The sequence below is a fragment of the Anthonomus grandis genome, chromosome 6, assembly GCF_022605725.1.
Source record: "Anthonomus grandis grandis chromosome 6, icAntGran1.3, whole genome shotgun sequence".
Taxonomy (NCBI): Eukaryota; Metazoa; Arthropoda; class Insecta; order Coleoptera; family Curculionidae; genus Anthonomus; species Anthonomus grandis.
The window spans coordinates 7,400,672-7,415,446 of record NC_065551.1 but is presented as its reverse complement, the minus strand read 5'-3'; the positions used below and the strand labels follow the sequence as shown (position 1 = coordinate 7,415,446).

At 32.5% G+C, this 14,775-nt stretch overlaps 2 protein-coding genes across 4 annotated transcripts in view; one reads left to right on the top strand and one right to left on the bottom strand.

Moving 5' to 3' along the window:
* The window catches only part of LOC126737768 (protein OSCP1), a 41,279-nt gene that overhangs the window by 5,402 nt on the left and 21,102 nt on the right, over positions 1-14,775 (top strand). The window lies entirely within an intron of this gene.
* Positions 1-14,775, bottom strand: part of LOC126737752 (SET and MYND domain-containing protein 4) — a 58,041-nt gene that overhangs the window by 23,150 nt on the left and 20,116 nt on the right. The gene's annotated exons all lie outside the window — the stretch shown is intronic.

The window sequence follows — 14,775 nt, the reverse complement described above, 5'->3', positions numbered from 1 at the left end:
TAGATATCTGCTTATATCAATTATTTTAATATCTGTGCTTATAATGCTCATTTACTTATTTATTTTTATATATCTACTACCTAATAGGAATGAATAGGACATCTTTTGAAAATTTTAGACAGGGTGAATCGGATAAGTAGGAAAATAACACACGGAAAAACATAGGGGGTATTTTTAACTAGCTTATATTTTACATACTATGTCTAATTTTATCTATATCTATCTTATCTATCTTATCTATTTCTTATCTATCCTCAACTAGCATAGTATATGATTTTAAAAAACTTTTATAAACATGATATACCTTTTGAAAGGATAGAAGCCAGAGATATTTTAAGATTATTAAAGTTCTGAATCGTCTTTAATTTTTTTTTTATAATGCAAAGTTAGATTATAGTTTCCTTTTTAGTAAATCCTGCACTTTTTTAATTCGTATTAATCTTATTTTTTCTTGCTAAACAAAGATTATTTTATTTTATTTTTATTATGGTAAAACCTTTGTCTATTTCAACTTTAAAAACAAAATAGTTGACGTTGATCCGGTATTTAGATTGAAAGTTATGTCAATACAATAATATGTAATAATATCTATAAGATAGGCTGCTACTCTACTAAATAGTAAAGTAGTTATAAGCTACCTCATTAAATGACACTCCTTTTAAAATAAATGCGCTAAGTTAAACTTTCTTACAAAATACCATTATTATACAACGTGCCGAAGATAAGGAGGGCCAGCCAGTACAGGGATCTCAGTAACCATAAGAGTTAGAAAGTTTGTTAAATAGGAGGAATTTGGCGGCGTTGGGTGCTCAATAATATGCCTCTTTGAAATCTAAAAAATTCCGAGTAGTTTTCAATCATGTTTAGACCTATTTTAAGCATTGTTAAATATTTTCGATGCCTTAGAAGAAAGTAGGCCTTGGAAACAAAATGGTAGTCATAGAGATGCTGAAGGTTTGACATTGACTTGTGAATTATTTCACTGTACTTTGCTCAATAATGTGTTATAGTCCACGATAAAAAGATGCTATTTATGCTAAGAAAATGAAGGAAAAATTTTTGAACATCTATTACCGACATATATTCTTTTATTTTATACTGTTTTATTAGCTTTTTATTGTTATTGTTTGCACTCATGTTATGTATTACGAGTATTATTGTTTGTTAGCGTTGTTGAATTGATTAATTAGCCAGCATTAAATTAGTTGTACTGAGTAGGCCTTAGATTGTTTTTATTTCAATAATATTATTATTCGAAATAATAATATTTTTCGCGAAAACATGAAAAAGCATGGTTCTATGATGACTATTTTTTTTCCAAAGCCTACTTTCTTCTGAGGCAGATATTTAATATTGGGACAACACAACTTGTGATATACCGTTGAATTCGGAATTAAAAGTACTTTTAATATCTGATATCTAAAAACCAGGTCCGTATTTGAAAAAAAAAGTAGGTGATGGTGGCCCGAAGACGAAACGTCGGATCTAAAATTTAATAACGGCATCTTAAAGAGAAAAAAAGTGGCTATAAGAAAGTGTAATTTATTTTCAAAAAAATTTCGTGTTTTTTCGGATATTTCTGGAACTGCTCTAAATTTTTTAGATTTCAAAGCGGCATGTTACTGAGCACCCAAAGCCGCTAAATTCTTCCCATTTAACCAACTTTCTAACTCTCATGGTTGTGGAGATCCCTGTACTGGCCCTCCTTATCTTGGAGGCACGTTGTATAGTATATACCCGCCCTACAGTTACCGTCGATTAGATATGTACTTTATTTTATTTTCTTCATTTTTCATTTAATTTACGAATCTTCTTAAATTTTAGCAGCATATTCCTAAATAAGTGGAGAGGGAGAGGTAATGCTTTCGTGTAGTGCCTATTCAGTGTTTCATTCTCCAAATGTAAGTCCTCTGGACAATTTCTTTTGAGGACATTAAATCCGCAGTTTACAAGACACCTATAAATAATGGAGACGAATTCAGGTCAATAAAAAGAGTAAATTTAAATTTCCTTCGTCGTCTAAGTTTTCGTATATGGGAAAATGAATGAGCATCCTTTGTAAATAACTATTCTTTAAAAAGTTCAATTTTAGAACGTTTTTATTTGCATATATTCCTATTTACATACCATGTAAAAGGGATATAGAAATTACTACATTATTTAATCTCATTTTCATTATTTTTAATCTCATTTTTAATTAATTAAAGTAAAAAAACATCATTTAAAAGCAGTTCTTTGATTTTAAATGATTTTTTTTTACTTCAATTTCTATATTTTCCTTCTTCTTGGCAGTCTTTTTATCTTCTGCAGAATGTAGTGATAATATTTTAGGTATGCGTTTGAATTTATTGTTTCCATGTGTTTCTATATTCTGCTGGATGTATTGCCTCGGGCATTGAGTGTTCCATCATTTATTGTAATTTGTCTGTCCACGTAAACTTTTTCCTCGACTATGACGATCTCCATCTCACCTGTTCTTCTGTCATGTGGCCACAGTAACTGAGATATGCTATATTTATTTGACTTAGTGGACGCTTTTTGATTTTTGATTCTTGTAGAACAGAAGCGTTTTATTTTGTGTTTCACCCATAATACTTTTAGGATTCATCTGTACACCCATAATTTGAAGGCTTCATTTTCTTTTTCTTTAGTGTTCATATGTTACAGCGGAGTAGACGGCAATTGGGACAACTAAGATATTGGCCAACATTACTTTCATTATTTTAAGGGTTTGAACGTTCGTTTAATTGTAACGGTTATCTACGATCCCAAGTATATAGTATACAAACTTATCCACCACACCATATCTCGCTACGTTTTTGATATCAGATGTATCATTGGATCGATTGATGATTAATACTTTTTATTTTTTTGTTGATTTTTAAAGCATAGACTCTACTAAAGTTGTCGCCATAATCAATAATAAGTTAGTAACAATAATAATAATAATAGGTTACTAATTGGATTGGTAACCTAAGCCATCTGGAATTTTTACCTTTATTTTTTGTAGAAGAACGACTCCAATTCAACATTGCTTGCATATATAAATATCAGCTTGAAATATCACAAAAAGATATTGACTATGTCTTTCGATTAAAGCCAAAAAATCGTAAGACAAATGCACCAGCCCCAATAGTTATAAATTTTGTAAACAATATGATGCGGAATAAGATTTACTTAGCGAAGAAACAATTGAAGAACACTACTGTTTCTATTTTCGAAGACTTAACTCGACTTAGATATAACCTATTAATGTCAACCAAGGAAAAATATGGAAAAAATATGGCATGGACGGAAAACGGTAGAATTTTCGCTTGGAATGCTACAACGAGAAAGAAAATTGCAATCAATTTGTTAAACACGGAGGCAGTGGCGGCGGAGGCTCTCTAATATTAACACTGGTCAGGTCCCGCTCATTGGCTATTCAAGGTTGGAAGCATGTGTTAGGTATTTCTAGGTAGATACGAATAATAATAATAGAAATTTTTGTAAAAAAAAAGAAAAAAAAAATTGCAATGTAGTTCACGCATCTAAACCTAAAATGGTATTTTTGCCAATGGTAATTGTAAAGTATCGGTAAATATACATGGTGATATACACTAATATAAACTTAAATAATATGCTAAATTAATTTATTCTTTTTACTTTTATTTAACTAATCATGGGAGTAATGCTTGTTTTAGTTGCATTGGGTAAATCATATATAAAATAGAAAAAAGAAGAAAAAAATAATTTTTATACTATAGATGAATGCTGTTATAGACTATCATAACGAACTGAGCAATTATGCCAATGTTATAACCTCAGATATTAGTCCGATTGAGTATTATTCTGATGAAAATGATCTACTGAACTTCATTCATATAAACATTCGCAGCGCTGGTAAAAACTTTGAAGAGTTTTTGGTATTTGTTGAAAGCCTGGGCTGCACCTTTGATATCATTTTATTAACCGAAACTTGGAAAATTACCTGCTTGGATATTTTTAAAATTTTAAATTATGAGGTATTTTATTCTGAAGGAAGGTTTAATCAAAACGATGGAGTGCTTGTCTATGTCAGAAAGGGTATATTGGTGGAAAATGTTGTTAATATCAAATAATGAAGTAACTTTTACACATCTTAATTTTAAATTTAAGGAAAACAAATACCAAATATTTGCTCTATATAAATCACCTGCATCGGATACCACTGCTTTCTTAAATGACCTAAACCATTTATTATTGCAATACAAAAATAATGAAGCCATTTGTATTTTTGGGGGAGATATAAACTTAAATTTGCTTAGCGAAAATGTAACAATAAATAACTATAAAAATATTTTAAGTTCTTAGTTATATAAATAGACCTACTAGAGTAACATCAGATTGTGAATCCTGTATTGACCACTTTTTTATCTACTGTCCCAACAAAATAAAAAATAAATTGACCTTTTTACCATTTATACTAAAGAGTGATGTAACGGATCATTTTCCTATTGCACTGAAACTACAGAAAATTGATAACAATTCAAAAAAATCATGCGATAAAACTTTTGTTATATCTATAGACTATAATAAATTAAATAAAACTCTGGAAGAGGCTAACTGGGAAGTTGTTTACGATAAAGACCAAAGCGAGGAGACATATGAACTTTTTCAAAATATAATAAAAAATGCTATACAATTGGCAAGTACAAAGGTAAATTTTACATCAAAAAATAAAAAACTAAAACCGTGGATCACATCTGGTTTAATTAATTCCATCCGACACCGAGACAAATTAAAAATATCTTATCTAAAAAATAAAAATAATATAACTCTGTTGAATGAGTATAAGAGTTACCGTAATATTTTAAATATGCTAATAAAACAAACAAAAAACTCGTACTTTCAAAAAAAGTTTAATGAAACTAAACAAAATCCTAAAAAAATGTGGAAAATTATAAATGAGGAACTGAATACTAATCAAAATATGAATAAAAACAAAATATCACTTAGATGTGAAAATAACACGATTCAATCTGATAAAAAAGATGTAGCAAATATTTTTAATACATTTTTTATAAACGTAGGAAAAACAATGTCAAGTAAATTAAATTGTAATAAAAAAAAAATAAGTTTTCCCGCTTAAATTGTACCACTATGTTTTTAACGCCTATTACTGAGGATAAAGGTCTAAAAAATATAAATGCTCTAAAAAACTATTCTGCACCGGGGTTAGATGGATTAAAGAGTACCTTACTTAAGCAAATACGGAATAATATTGCAAAACCCTTGACCCATGTTTTTAATTGTATTATTTTAACAGGAATAATTCCGAATGAATTAAAGAAGTCAGTGGTTGTTCCGATATATAAGGGAAATGACGTGTGTTCTCCAGGCACCTATCGCCCAATATCACTTATTAGTAATATAGCAAAAATACTTGAAGCTTGTATACGCATTAGGTTTTCAAAGACTTACAGAAAAACAACATTTTATCTCCCAACCAATATGGTTTTAGAGAGGGTAAGTCAACTGAAGAGGCACTATTTGAGGTAACAAATCATATTTGTAAAACTTTTGAAAAAAATCAAAAACCGTTAGCTATATTTTTAGATTTGGCTAAAGCCTTCGACTCGGTATCACACGATATTCTACTTGATAAATTAGACGACTACGGGATAAGGGGATTAAGCTGGACTCTTATAAAAAATTATCTTACTGAAAGAAAGCAATGTGTTAGGGTAAAGGATGAGTATAGTGTTTTTGAAACAATAAATTGTGGTGTTCCACAAGGTACTGTACTGGGGCCTCTTCTATTCACCCTCTATATCAATGAACTTCTTTTTCTTAGTACATCTGGAAAACTTGTATCATACGCGGACGACACTGTTTTGTTGGTAAAGGGTAATAACTGGGCGAATGCTGTGGAGAGAGCAACTTCAGATTTTGCAATGGTTCGTCGGTGGCTGGAAGAAAATCGTTTAGCAGTAAATATTGAAAAAACAACATTTATGAGTTTTAGCATTCTCGATAACCATCAAATTAATACAGATGTACTAAAAATACACACATATCAGTGCATATTAAAGGAGAAGCCATGTGCTTGCATGGAAACCTTAAGTAGGACTCCATGTATAAAGTATTTGGGTATTTTTATCGATTAAAATATTAAATGGGAAAAACATATAGAAAGTATTAATATAAAAATTCGTAAACTAATTTTTAAATTTTATCATCTTAGAAATTGATGCCTCTCCACATTTTAAAAATGTTATATACATCCTTGGCTGAATCAGTCATTAGATATGGAATATCAATATGGGGAGGATCATTTGCCAGTACCATAAATATTTTAAACATTACTCAAAAATACCTTTTACGAGTAATTTTAAGAAAACATCCCAGATACTCCTCAAACCGTTTATACCAAGAAGCGCGCGTTTTTACAATACAGCAAATGTATGTTAAGTCAGTGCTAATATTTGTCTATAAATATCCTGATTTGCGGCGACCGATAGAGAACTTGGGTTGCTATACTAGAAGCCAAGCAGTGCATTCTGTTAGTGTGCTTTTTCTGACAAGAGCGACTACTCAAAGGTTTTTAACATACCTTGGCCCAAAATTTTTTAACCTTCTTCCAAGTAGTATTAGAGAAGTTCGAAATATACATATGTTTAGTAGAGAAATAAATAGGTTGCTTCATGAAAACTTTGAAGTTTTTGCTACGGTGTTGCGTAGATAATTATTTATTTGCAAATTAAATATAGGGAATATGCAGCTTTATCAGTATATTTGTGGTTAAGATCTGTTATTCTGACTAGGGCGATTTAAATCATTAGTTCATTTAATCATTATTTTGGTTTATTCTTTGGTTTTAATATAGTTAGTATATAGTATAATATAGTATATAGTATATTGGTATATTTAGTATATAGTATATAACTTTAAGTGAATTGTGAATTATATATATTATCTTCTTAATTACTTTTGTGAGTTTTGTAAAATTATTGTAAATTATTGTAAAATTATATGTAGATATTATATGTAGATATGTAGTTCTATTGAATAAAACTATAAACTATAAACTATATGTATCCAAAATAAAAGTTTGTCCAGAAATCGGAGATGTTAAAATTGGAGATGTGCACAGTGCTCTCTTTAGCCTGCTTTCAATTCTTCACACTTTGCTGATCTGTATATTGATATATTGACACTATCTGGATATCATTTTATCCTCCGTGACCTTATGTAGAGGCTTTGCAAGGTTTGCGAAATTTCTTGCAAATCTTCTGTAATATGTGCAAAGGCTCAGAAATCTTCTTAACTGGTGTTTTTCACTGAGTCGTGGCCAATTTTTGATTGCTTTTACTCTATCTAGATCAGCCTTGACACCATTTCCTTATATTACATGTCCGAGATATAGGACTTCTATTTGAAATAAGCAACATTTTTGGGACTACAACTTGGCTTCTCGTAGCTTAGCAAATACCTCTTGACTATTCTTTAAATGATCTTTAAAGGTTTTCCAAGTATGATGACGCCATTCAGATAAACAAATAAGTATAATTCCCAAGTCTATGTAACACAGTTTCTATAAGACTTTCAAAGGTGGCTGGAGTATTACAGATTCCAAAGAGCAGCATTGTAAACTGCCAAAGTCCTGTTTTAATAGAGAATGCCGTCATTTCCTTATCTTCTGGATGCATTTTTTCCTACCAATATCCACCAGATCGAGTGTTGAAAACCACTGTGAACCTGATAGTTTGTCCATGATTTCGTTAATTCTTGGTTGGGAATAACTATCTTTCAGTCGCCGATAGTCTTCATAATTTGGATGCTGCACCAAATCAATACTTTCCAGGTCATTATCGTGGAAGAAAAACACATAGATTTTCTCCCAGAAGATATTGCAATTTACTACTCTGCTCTATGGTCAAATTTGCAGAAGATTCTTTAGAAAGGTTTTATAAACATACAGGAAAAGATCAGCTTGAATGACGAATTCTATTAACATTTTTAATGACATTCGATTCAAAACAGTAACAGTATTCCTTCTGGGTGGATAACATGTGTTATGGTGGAAAAATTCTTTGACCATATACTACAGTTTTCCATGGGCTCAATCAAAACAGTTTCTCCATCTTTTTCTCCAGTTGTGGCATTAATCGCCAACTCTAAATTAGCTGATATGGTAATATACTGAGATAACCTAACGATTCGGACATTTCCAATATCTTCATGTTGATGGTGCTTTTCGTTAGCAATATGCGATTATATACATCAATTTTAATCTGCTGATCATACATAACATATTATTCTAATATAATATCATTCCATAATTTCTACTACTAATATTTGCTGCTGGAATATTGTTAAGCCAATGGTGACTTTAGCTTCATGTAATCCAATAATTGGCATGTTTTTTCCAGTCGGTGACATAAGAATTAAATTTGGTGGTGGTCTGCTGCAGTGAGATACGATGTTCGGCTTTACGATAATATGACTGGATTTTATATCTACCACCATCTTACCCTCATGGCCGCATATTTTTTCCGTTACTACCAAGCTCTCTCCAGGGCGTGGGAATCGATTTGTTGTTATACGTGGGGGCATGCACCTCATAAAGTTTTCTTTGTTCCTTGACTCCGTCAAACGCTTAGGGCATTGACGTTCAGGATGCCCCTCCTTATTACAATTGCAATAGCGAATTGATCTCTTGCGTTTTCTAGTCAAAAATGACTCGAGCTTCTTCAGGCGGTTTTCGAGGTCACTCTGCGAAGTTCCAGATTTGTTTTATCCGGTTTTGCCTTGTAATTGACTAAAAATGCTTCATACTTCAGTCCATGAGCCAAAATTCGGAAATACTTTTATGGTGAGCCATCCTTTAAGCATAGTTGGTATCTGGATCTGGAACCCCATTAATGAAAAGAATTTATAGAAATTTGTTCCCGAAACTCGATTGGGACGGAAGGGTAAGCCAAATTTACTAATCGAGCAACATCGACCTTAAACTGTTGGAGACCTTCCTCGGGTCGTTCTTCTAGATTTTAATTGGGCATGATATACGTGTTGTGGTGGCTGAACCATATCTCATCTCGAAGGACGCACCAGTACGTCAAAATTAAGCTAATCCTTAGATGGCACCATTTGGTGGCTTTACTGTCATCATTGTTGCATTCCAGGATCGGGATAAAGGGCACGCTTTACTCAGCTGTAGTCCTTGCATCTTTTTTGTATTTGCCCCAATGCTTCTTCAAGCTTCGAAGTTAGTCATTCTGGTTTAGTTTCTGTTTCCTCTCCAGTTCTTCTTGAAGTTGTAAATCTTTTTTTTTCTTGTTTTATGTCTCGTTCATCCTGCTCCTTTTTAAGGTCATCTTTTAAATTCAGTAAGTCTTGTTCTTGTTTTCTGTCTCGATTTGCATTTTCTTTCTTCAGGTCAGATTTAGTAGTTCTATTAATTTCTCGATCCCCATCTTGGCCTGACTTCTAGTTGTTGAAAAACATCCACTAAAATGAGACCAAATATCCTTTACTTCTGACACCAATTGTAACGTACTTCAGCAGCACACTACTTTCTGGAACACACTTAGTCCAGGAACCCTCTTTATGCCAGGAACAAATGTTTTATTGACAACGTCAAAACTTTAACCTGACTCGCGTTGACTGTCATTTAATTGTTTCCAAGATAAGCAACAAGCTGATTAAAATGTCACGAAATACGGTCCCTTTTAAGGAATTATGGAAGAATTTAGAATTTTCCGCATTACTTTTGCTGATGAAAACCAGTAATTTTAAATAAATTCAAAGCAAATTGTAGAAAATTTAAATTACAAGAATTTACAATAACATAACCTAAATTGGCGCTCTCAAATAAGATAAACTGCTAAAAACTAGATAATATAGGTGAACATAATAAACTAAACGTAAGTAGAACCCTAAATAAAATTAACAGCGTTTTGTATTGGTTTATTTGCTATGGTTTTTTGCCTAAAAAAAGGCATCGTTTATATATATTCGCATTTTATTATTCCAGAATTTACTTTAGAAGTAAATTTAGCACTTCTTATCTTTAACAATAGTATACAGTATAACTGAACGTGTAGACATCATTTTTGATGTTTCTTAAAGACAGCTCCACTTTTGAACGAAAAGCAGCCTGGTCAAAATGTAAACCCGGATTATGTTCGTCAATTAGCAGCCAAATTTGAAGAAACTTGTTTCTGTCACGAATAAAAAGAGAAATAAATCAACATTAGTCGACTAAAGAGTGCAACATGAAATTTTGGCTCTGTTTGCAATGAATTTAACTTTATCAACTCGTCAAGCAGCAATTGGATTATCTCGTGAATCAATAAAAAAGGTACTCACATTTCATAAGTTTTATTGAAAATACTGCAAGAATTTGATGACGACGAGCCGAACAGAACAATTTTACGAGCCGGACCAGTATTATAAAATAATGATAGATAGAATTAAAAATAGTTGTTTGGAGAGGTTCAGCTTTGGCAGTTGTTTCCAGTAGTTTTTATGTTCCAGTTTCAATCAGTGCCTGATATCAATTTTTCCAGGTTTTATCGCTGATACAGCATGTTGATTCTGGATCATAAGTATGTTTCTGGCCCCTTTCATTGCAAGTTGGATTGTAAGTTGCCATATTCTGTGATAGGATTATCTCTAGCCGGTTTTGATCCTTGACCTACTCTTAAACTGTCTTAAAGCGTTTGTTGGTGCCTAGTCTTCTGTAATGATTGCGATGGTTCGGCCCCTTGGCGCTCCTTCTCTCATCAGTTGGACACACGTCTGGATTCCTATTATGTTTGCCTATAAGTCTGTTGCTTCCACGCCCAGGTTCAGCGTGAGTTGCCTACCCTCTTGTTTATCCTCTAGCACAGCGACTGCTACCCCGATCTTCGATCGTGTGGTCGCAGTGTACTGAGAGTACCTTGTACCTTGTACCTGTACCTTGCCTAAGCCGGGTGACTTATGTTTTCAATGGTCCTTTCCTTCTTTAGTTATAAAGGATCTGTCTAGCTGTGTCACCTTGGTTTTGTCCGTTCTTAGTTCCATATGCTCAAGATCCTGTATCTTGTCGAATATTGTGTTGTCTTGTGATCATTGTGTCCAACTTCCGTTATGATCGTTGCGCCATCCGACAGTAGCCTTGTTGCCCCCGATATTGCTTTAACCCGTACTACTGGGTGTGGCTTAGACCTGTCAGGTTTGCTAGGGTAGCTATTTTTAGTGTTTTGTTGAGTATCTGAATAACAGTCCTCCTTTCTACCACATGCCACCATATTGGTGCGGCGTATGAGACCCACTTACCATTGTTGCGTATACCCAGGGTATCATTTTTGGTGGTAGTCCCGATGATCTGCCGGCAGATCTGCATGATCTCTTAGAGTACATAAACGTTTTCGTGGCCTTATTTGTGTTATTTATTATTTGTTTTTTGTAGCTGGGTTTTTTTATCCAGTACCACCCCTAGATATTTGACTTTTTCTTCGAGTCGTAGGTATTCGCTAAAGAGAATAGGTCTCTAATAGGCTCCAGTTTTGTGAAGGCAACTGGAGGTTTTTGCGGGGTTTACCCTAAGTTGTTCGTGCATGCACTAGTGCTCTCGACAACGTTCAGAGCTCTTTGTATTTTTTCGAATACATGAGCCTGGTTGGAAAATGCGGTCTCTCCAGTCATCTCAGTAGGCTGTATACAAGGCACAGCAACGGTGAGAGTACTCCCCCTGCGGTGTCCCCTGCACACTTAGGCTTTTATGGTGCTGCGGCTGAGACTCGGTGTCGCCTTCCTATGGTTTGGCATTTGGTTGACTCAATTGCCTATCATAGGATATATACCTCATGCAGCTATGGCATGGTTGATTAAATCACATGAGGTGTTGTCAAATGCTCCCTCAATGTCTAAGAAGGCTAAGGAGATTTTTTTGTTGTTCAAAGATTGCGTTCGACCATCTGGGTTATCTTGTGAAGTTATTTTTAAACAACGCTTTTTTCAGCAAAAAACTATAGCAAATAAATAAATACCAAATACCTACGAGCTTGACATGTTAAGAATTACAAATAATGAAAAATTTCAAAAATAGGTTTTTATTTATTGTTTTCTTAATAAACAGAGAAGAATTTTCCAAAATGTATCATTGAAATGCATTTTCCAAAAACTTCAACTTGACGCCCCTTTCTATTTAAGATTTAGGGGTGTATCTTACTCTGTCTTCGGATTGCAGATAAGGGTGAGATAATATACTTGTTTTTATTTCCCCTTTGTTTTCTACATACGGTTTTCAGCATTTTTAACACGCTTTTATTAGCTCGGGTTGTATCTATGTATGTATGTATGTATCTTATGGAATCTTTAAGCTTAATTTTCACTGGTTTCTAAAAGTCTGATCAACTTGAAACATTGCACACGTACCAAGGAACGATGACAAGGCAAATAATTTGATAACAGTTTCCCATTATCCATATTAGGACTGCCAGGATTAATAAATACTTTTTTAGATCGTCTGTAGAAGAGTAAGAGAGATAGAGCTAGCGAGCGATCTGCGCATGCCTGCACTCTCAGAGTTACTCTTACTGATTTCTGGAGTCTACAACTTCACCTTTGGAACTTGCTTGGGCACGTGGCTCTCCACAACGGGGACCAAAATGTCTTTAGCGTAGTTGCATTCTCACCTTGTTTATTCCTTATACATGCGTGGGTACTAATTAGTCTAATAAACGCAGGTTACTTTAATAAATATTGATATAAAATGTAATATGATACCGTGATTTAGAAAGGCTTCTTATTAATTATAACAAAATAATCAGAACATAAATTTCAAAATTATTTCACGGAACAAAATGTGGCAAGTAAATAAGGAATTTATCGTGATCAAAATATTTAATTCATAAAGTTCTATTGATTAAAGTACAATAAACGAATATGAATTAAAATAGTTTTAAAAAACTAAAAAGAAACACGATTTTATTGCTAATTGAACTAAAAAGTAGAAAATAATTTTTAATTACAAAAAGTTTTTACAGTAGTAGAAGGTCGGACAATCAATCATAATTAATTACCTTAAATAAAAATCATAATAAAATTTAAGTTATCAAATAACGAATTTAAGCAAATTTAAGTAATGCAAATAACGACTCAGGATTATTTTGCCTAATGCACCTATCATGTTCACTAAACCTGATCTTAAAGCTATGCTTTGTTCGACCCACATAAAAACAACCATACTCACAATGAAGTTTATAAATGCCTTTAGAGTTTAAAATATCTATTCGATCCTTATTATTAACCAAAAGCACCTAAGGTATGTTTTGTTCTAAAAGCAATATCAACATTAACAGAGGTAAAAACCCTCTGTATTTTATATGAAACAGCCCCGTTAAATGTTAGTGAAAAATATTTTGTTTTGGGTTGATTGTCTAAAACCAGTTGACTATTAGGAATATAGGCATTTCTGGATGCATTCCGCAATAAAATTTTGTTTTTAATTTTATTCACCAATTTAGGGTTGAAGTTATGTGTAACGGCTATTTGTTTAATAATAGACAACTCCGTCTCTCTACATTTAGCCGACATCCGAATCTCTAAAGCTCTATTCATATAGCTATTTAAGGCGGCTGCCCTATGTGAAAAGAGGTGGAATGACTCACTATGGATAATTGTACCAGTGTGGTACTAGGTTTCCTATTAATTTCAAAAAAGTGCCTATTATTTATGTATTTAATACATAAGTCTAAGAAGGTTATTGTTTTATTAGTTTCTGTTTCTATTGTAAATTTTATTTTAGGATGGATGTTATTAATAAAAGGCACGAAATTATTTAAAGATTAATTGCTACCATTCAACAGTAAAATACAATCATCTACGTATCTATAATAATATAATATATTTGAATTATAAGAGTTATTATTTAGAATGTTATTAGATTCAAAGTAGAAATTTATGATTAAAAATAAATTGGTTAGTTCTAGGCTCACCGATATTAAAGTTCAAGAAATTTTAGACCTGTTAGAAGTATGCCTTAAACAAAATTTCTTTAATTTCAATCATGAGACATACATTCAGGAAGATGGCCTTGGAATGGGCTCTTCCATCTCTCCTCTATTAGCTGACACTTTTATGGACTACTTAGAAGAAAAATCACTCAACATCCAGATTGATTTCCCTGACAATAATCTGATTAAAATATCAATTAACCAGTAATTGTCTAATGTTCTTTTAACTCCACCCCTCCCCCTCCCTAATTTTTGCCTTATGTTAAAATTTGCTTGCTTAAAATTCGTCAAACTTATAAACTTATTTAATAAATTGTGTCAAATTTTTCAACTTTCTCCTATGTTTCCAACTGCCATTTCCACCGGTTTTTTATTTATTGTAACAACAATCTGCAATTCAAATTACAGTGGAGTACCGCCACCTGGTGTTTTTTGGTACGCAAATAGTATTTAACTGTTAATTTTTGTAGAGATAAGTTTTCTTTGTATAATTTTTATATAGTTTTATAACTTTTAACTAGGTACCTCCACTTGTTCCTTTTGAAGGGATATGCCAATTTTCATGATTATTATCATTATACGTTTTAACTGTATTGTCCGGTGTATGTTTTTTAAAGAAACCTCTTAAAAGTGTATTTGTATTTTAAATTTTTTTAAGAAATGTATGTTTGTCGTCTTTTAGCCATAGTATATTTGATAATTTTCGTTTTAATAAACGTAAGTACCTTAGTTCTTTTATGATAATAAGTGAGTGTGCTTATTAGCACCTAATCCATTTACCACAACCCTCCCCTTTTTAATTTTTAGT